Here is a 7,257-nt window from a genome sequence, read left to right as displayed (position 1 = left end):
AACGCGAGTTCAGAACCGAGCTGCGCTGTGGCAGAGCCGGCAGTCGAAAAACCGAGCGGTTTTCATGGGGCAGCTAAGTTTAACGACGACGGCGCCACTGAGCGAGTCGCTAGCGTTCCACCTCCAACTCAGATACTCGATGTCGAGCAACGGTGAGCCAAGCTCGTAGCCATTCCGGTGTCGCCTGGGGTTGAGCCGTCTGTGGAGACCGGGCCGCCCGTGCCTAAATTGGCCTTGAGAGCCGGAAAGGAGACCGAAAACACCCTCTGGTGTTCCCTCACTGACAGTGTCGCAAAAAAGCTCGACAAGAGCTCCTATGCGGGCCTGCCGAGTGGTAGTGCCGCACGCAAGCTTTGCGACGGGTCTCAGCGGACCTCGGAGCGGCTGAGAACGAAAGCCACGCGTTGCTCGAGCGGTGGAAAGTAGAGCAGTTTTCCTCGCGCGCTCGACATACGTCACGGAAGAAGCCCGATGTCCTTTCGACCGGTAGCAGCGGCGTTCAGGGAACGGGCGCACCTAAGGTGTGATTCAAAAAGGGGAAAGTTCAGGGGAATGACGAGAGCTGAAATCGCAGTTCTCAGCGAGAGAAGTGGCCTGAAGACGCCTGACTTTTTCAATTTCATTGTTTTTCCTGAAGTAGGTTTCGCCCGTTACGATTACGCTTCTTCTTGTGTGGGACATTTACAATCACGCGAAATGTCACCTTTCAGGTTTGTGTGCTTAGCTAAAGTACTGCTGGGCTAAAATATAACTAGTGTAGTTAGTTATTAGCGTATTTATCGCAACTGAAAGCCTGGTAGATCTTCAGTGTGAATTTGTCTTCGCACTTGCCGGCGACGCAGTTGTGTCTGCCTATGTTGTTCTGTTGCTTGCCTGACCAAGACAGAGACGTTCTTGGCGGGCCACTATTCGTCCAGTGACCGGCCCCGGTGAATCTCGAGCACGGTGTCGTACAGACCAAGCCTGGAGTCGAGCATCTGGCGAGCATTTCTCCCCGAAAGCATCCCTCCGGACAACGGTTGAAGACCCCTATCCATCGGGATCTCGGAACCCTGGCGGAGAAGCTGTTACGAATGAGCCCGCCGCTGTGCTTCCGTCAATACTACTCGGATATGCGGCGATGCCTCCACTACGTGCGCCTTTAAAGCAGGTCCTCCCTGCCGGTGACTCACGCTTGCAGCCGACAATTCAAACGCGTCGCTACACGTCTGGATCACAGGCGCCTCGCTGTCGGCGCGATCAAACTTCGATGGCGTGCCGACGCAACACGCAGAGACTTGTCCCAAGTACACGGAGGCCCCGCGTCCACTGCGGAGGCCTCCTTTCTTCTGTCTCTCGGACTCAGCGTGCGCTGCTACAACCGACTCCTCACGAACTCTGGAAAGAGTGTTGTGTGTGTTTGTGCCGTTCGTGACGTGTGCACAATCTAGATGGAACGCTTGTTTTGAACGTTGGCGCTTTGGGTATAAATAAGACCCCCAAGGAGCTGTAGTTCATTCCTGTTTGAGCAGTAAATCGATGCTGTCACTCTGCTCGAGCCCTGTACTGTAACCTAGCCCGTCGGGGCATTGTTCTTTGGCTTCGGCTCATTTGTCGCTATGAAGTAAACAGTTACGTTTGCCTACGGCTTCTGGACTTCTTCACGGCTGCAACACTGGCTGGCAACTCGCTTCAAACCACGCTACCAGACGTATGTCGGAGGCGACGGAGCTCGGCTCTGGTCGGCCTTCACGGATGCAACAGCGGGCATGGCGAGGGCTGGCTTGCGGAACTAATCCACCACACCAGAATGAAAGCGCAAATACCCAGTCTTCTACTGGTAAACACGGTGCGAACGGAACGGATGGAGCGTACGGAGTGTTATAACTCTCTACTGTTACGAAAATAAGAGCCGCTGCAACAGCAACGGTCTGAAGGCCGTTTTGCTGCTATCAAGCAGTGGCCAGGCACCCAGCAAACTGTTGTGGAGCAGAATAAAATATGCTGACACCGTGGTGTTTAAGAGCGAGTTGAACGCTCAATACTCACGCGGCTTCATTAGAGACAGAGCTGTTTTTACGCCAAACGCGTCTGTATACATAACCAAGCCGGTATTCCAACGGAAGGTTTTGTTCAGAGGGCAACTTTAATGACCTCGACATTTACTAGATTTTGAGGGTTGCGTTGGGCATTTCATTTGGCCAAGCACGCTCGCAGGGAGCGGCACTTGTGCAGCTGCATACCTGGAGGTGCAATAGGGTGTGACGCTAAAGGGCAGTGAGAAAAATCTGACATGAGACAAGAACAGGAGTAAAAGTGTGGCTGGCCAAAGTGAGAATGCTTTAACGCCGCCAATTATACGCCGAAAGGGGAAAGCTAGGAATAGTGATACTTCTTTAGGAGGTTTGTCTTCATTTAGCTCAATGAATGTACCAGAACAAAATTGAAAGACAGTGCTTAAGAACCTGCAGATGCTAGCCGGTATCTGTCATTACACCTAATGACTGTGTTGATCGGTGGAGTGATTCCTTAAATTTATTCATGTCCGTATAGCCAGCAAGAATTCTTGCCGGTAAGAATTATTACGTGCGTGGCCACGGACCTTTGTGGTTCTGGAATAGCCTTAAGCTGTTGTTCGAAGTAACTTGCAGGTACGCTGTAGAAAATTATATTTTGTTCCCCGCTGTTGATAGTAAAATAACATTTACATTTATGAGCAATTTTGAAACTTCTTTTTTTGACTTGGTGTTTCTGATAATGGGTAATCGCGGACACTTGACCACACTATGGAAGATTGCTGACGTTTCGAGGCTTCTAAATCTCCGCTCCCGGCAAAAACGTTTACTCACCTTCTCATCGTTTTCTACAGGAGGAACACCGTGCAACTTCCTCCACTTGTTGTGTCGTCTCAAGACTTGTCTTTGTACTTTGCGCTGGGCTTTGGTGAATTCGCCGTTGAAGTCCTCTGGCTGGTCGTCTCCGCTGATAACCTGAGGGTGGTGGAGAAAGAGCGGGACAAGAGAAACAAACAGCACTAAAGATCGTTCCACCATCATAAAAAGGTCACGGGTACACTTCCATTCGTGGCATGAAGATAACAAAGAACAATCTTGTGCTGCACTACAAGTTGCGAGCGATGGCTGTCGTTGCTTTAGGAGAGCACACTTGCGTCAAAGTTCCCAAGGTGTGTCGACCCAATCAATGGGGTCAGAACTAGTAGTGTATAATCACAACATTTAGCCGTGGAAGTTTGTTGGAACGATTCGCTGCTCAAGGCTTGCTAGAACGCCGTACTTTCTGTTCGCACCGCCTTTCGCACCATTTTTCAGATTCCAGACAACATTTATCTCCCCACTTAGCCCCACAAGAAAAAGCGGCGGACGCCTTGTAAGCGTCAAGCCTAGAAGATCGGGATTAGTTCGTGTTCGTGAGCTCTGCCTACAAGATGGCGCTTCATTCAGTGAGAAAGCGTGACTAGTCCATCCGTGACATCGATGATACTATGCCGGAAGCCAAGTGTCACCAACCAATTTTGACTGCAACGCCCCGCACTGCGCCACAAAAAGCCCTACATCGCCCTACACAAAATTGTTGGTGGCCCTACGTTCCACCCTACGCTAAAAATGACTGTTTGGCGACATGAATGGTAATTTAGTTATTTTTATTAGGTGTGCTGGAGTTTTTTTAAATTTACATTTCTGTTTGTTTTACTAATATTGTAGTTAAGCTGTATGTATTGCGGCCTCACAGTAGAGCGTTCACAAAGAAATTATCGTAAACGAACATTTCTTGTCCTCAGATTTTGTGCTGCTTTTTGAAGGGTTTCTGTAGTTATGTTGTGGCCGGTGTTTTTGCCGCTCAGACACGCACACCTTGAAGGTGTTCCAGAACGATGTTTTCGCCGGTGTCTTTCCCGTCCATCCACGCGCGAATCACCGGTCGCCCATTTATAAGTGCACGCGCGGAGGCTGACTTGCACGCGCAGCTAGTCTTTCTGCGCTCAACGATTGAGAACCGCTCTGAAGAATGATTACAGAAGACAGATGTAACCATTGTTGAGCCAAAAGTATCCAGAAACACATTATATGGCAATTTGTAACTCGTGATCACGTGCATGTGTGGATGTGCAGTACGTGCAGGCCGGTGTGGGCAGTGCGAAATTCCAGTACAAGAACGACATGCATGTGTGAAACGTGTAAGGTCCCCCTGGGCCTGCGGGGAAACAAGGCTGTTTCGCCGCCTTCCACCGGAAGGGGCTGGCAGACTCTTCTTGCGTGGTGGTCACTTCTTATCGTCTGAACCAAAAGAGGCAATGTTCTCTCTTGTAAGAAAATATTTTCTAACCGAAAGTTCACTGTTTTTTAATAAACGACTATTTTTATCCGAAAATGCAGTTTTGTGCATGAAAGAGTTAAGCACCTAGAAAGATTGAATGGGTGGATCTTTTACTTTGTAATGGCAATGCAGCGGCAGCGAATGCTTGAGAGGTCACAACCGCTGGATAAAATCCTTTCACTGGGTGAGCTTGGCTCGGTTTTTGTGCTTTCCATCCGCCCTAACCCCTCCTGTCTGCACTGCTCTCTCGGCACAGGGCTGCGGTGTAGCGATCGAACAAGGGAGCGACCAAAGGCACGAAGGGCTGGCCTAGCCTTTCAGTGCTCTGGTGCAGTGGCAGGTCTTTTTTTAACACCACGAGGGATCTCTTCGAGTTATCGGAATCGAAATGAAAAACTCGCGGTCACCGTATTATTGCTCTTGTGCAGAAAGCACGCCGCATTCCGAGACGGACCCTGTACGCGTAACCATGCGCGAACTCAAATGTGAAATCTGCAGTGTACACCATGTTGTTGAGCTAGTTGGTGTTGCAATGTAAGGAGAAAAAATATTGCGCGTAAAGGAGAGGACTGGGATGAGAGACAATTCCGTTGGTGTTTGTTTTGTCCTATTACATCCCCGTCTGTAGGGAAATGAGTGCTGACGGCTGCTAGCCGCGCACGCACCAGTGACTGGAGCAGTGGTAGCCGAACGAATGACGCCCACCTTTATTGCTCACAATAATATATAGCAAGAATAACGTGCTGCACCCTCTACATCTCTTCCCCGAGATTAGCACATACGAAAGAAAACACATCACAAGTCAAGTCTTTTCGGCGGCTTGACCCGACGCCCGAACCTTGCAACTCGCACTGCGCACTCACTGGAGACTCCTGGTGTTGCTGTCGCCGTGGTGGGTGTTACCTTGCTCCGATCTTTTTCCTCGCCGTCTTCACATCGAGCTGGCTGCGTAGCTGAATCTGAATAGGGCACTAGATGAACCCTATTACGCACGAGCTCAGCGGTGGGTGTTTCCAGGACGTACGAACGGGGCTTGGCAGCTGGGCTGAGAACACACGCCATAGCCTTGACGGCTCGAACCCACACCGTATCTCTCGGCTAGAGCGGAGGAAGGACGGTCGTGGCACGACGGCAATCGAAGTCTTTCTTCTGCCGCCTTCACACCTCTCCATCTTGGCGCTTGACGTCGTCCGGTGCAGGCCACTTCGGTTCCAGTCTTTCTGTCATCGTGGGAAGCATGGTTCCCAGGCTCCTTCACATCCGCAGCTGTGCTGGGCTGTGCCCGGTGACGCCTGCTGTGTCTCTGTACGACAATAGCCCCAGGAAATGGTCGTCTGCTTTCGTAAATAATTCTTTGATTGTTCGCACCATCCTTTCAACTTCCCCGTTTGACTGCGGGTAGCATGGACTTGACGTTGGTTGCTGGAAGCCGTAGTTTCGCAAAAGCTGTCGAGGCATGCGATGCAAACTGAGGTCCATTATCGCTTCGAACTAATGCGGGAATGCCAAAACGAGCGAAAATGCTTTTGACTGCATCGATGACTGCACAAGAGTTCGTGCTCCGCAAGTAGATGACTTCGGGGTAGCGAGAACGACAATCCACTACTGAGTAGGTAGTCGTGTCCCTTGAAAGAAAACAAGTCTATTCCTACCTCCTGGGATGGTTGCTCTGAACTCTGGGTCACCACCATCGGCTCACTTCGTTGCACCCGTGTGACGCCACATTGTTTACAGCGGTTGACTCTGTCTTGTAGCTGCTGCTAAAGTCCGTACCATTGCAAGGAATCCTGGGCTCTCCGGCGACATCGGTTAATTCCTTGGTTGCCTTCATGGATAAGTTCAAGTGTATCCGTTTGAGTGAAGCCGGGATGACGAAGCGATTACCTTCGAGCAGTATGCCGTTGTACAGAGAGAAATCACCTCGATGACTCCAGTACTTCTTGACATGTTCGGGAAGCCAGTCTCGACGAGGCCAGCCTTGGGTGCAGTACTTGACAAGCAAGTTGCATTCACCATCCAGTACTTGATGCCTGTGAACATCATCAACAGAGACCAGTTTCGTGTCTTTTACAGTAGAAACTTGGAGATTTAGAAACTGTTCTACGACATCCACTTGACTGATGTATGGCTTCTCCTCAGGAGCCCTCGAAAGAGTGTCTGCAGTTGCCAGTTGTTTGCCTGGAACGTAGACCACGCGGAATTGGTTGCGCATAAGTTCAATGCGAAATAGTAGAATGCGCGGGGGCATCGTGTCCAAGTCTCCGTTCCCCAGTAATGTTACCAGAGGCTGGTGATCGGTTTCTACCGTGAAGTTGATGCCACAAACATACTGGTCAAAACGGTGCACGGCCCATGCTACCGCAAGTGCCTCTTTTGCTGTTTGGCTGCAGCGCTGTTACGCTTCTGCTAGGGACCGTGACACAAATGCTACAGCGCCGCGTTGCTCTCCCGGTGGCTGTTCCTGCAGAAGAAGAGTTCCCAGACTGAATGAGATTGCGTCGCAAGAGACAATGGTATTGCGAGCAGGATGGTACTTCGCAACGCACAGGTCCGAGGTGAACATTGCCTTTACCTGATTAAAGGCAGCCTCCTGAGGCGATCCCCATTGCCACGCATTTCGCTCGCCTAACAAGGCGCGAATATGGGCAGTTACCTGCGAAGGTTTGGGCAGGAAGCGACCGATATGATTGGCCATGCCGCGAAAGCGCCTGACACCGGCAATGGCGTTAAGTTCTTCCAAGTTGCGCAGTGCTTCGAGTTTTCCGCGACTTGTCGAAATACCGTTGCCGTCGATGACAACACCCAGAAACTCCACTCGGGCCTGACCAAAGCAGCATTTTGCCTTTTCAAGCTTCACGCAGGCTTTCCTCAGCCGTTCAAGAACCTCAGCAAGTCGCTTGTCGTGCTCTTCACGGTCTTTTCCGAATACAAGAATGTCGTCTA

This window comes from Haemaphysalis longicornis, unplaced genomic scaffold (assembly GCF_048455015.1).
Source record: "Haemaphysalis longicornis isolate Haplotype H1 unplaced genomic scaffold, Haemaphysalis longicornis Haplotype H1 scaffold_10, whole genome shotgun sequence".
NCBI lineage: Eukaryota > Metazoa > Arthropoda > Arachnida > Ixodida > Ixodidae > Haemaphysalis > Haemaphysalis longicornis.
This window is presented reverse-complemented; position numbering follows the sequence as displayed.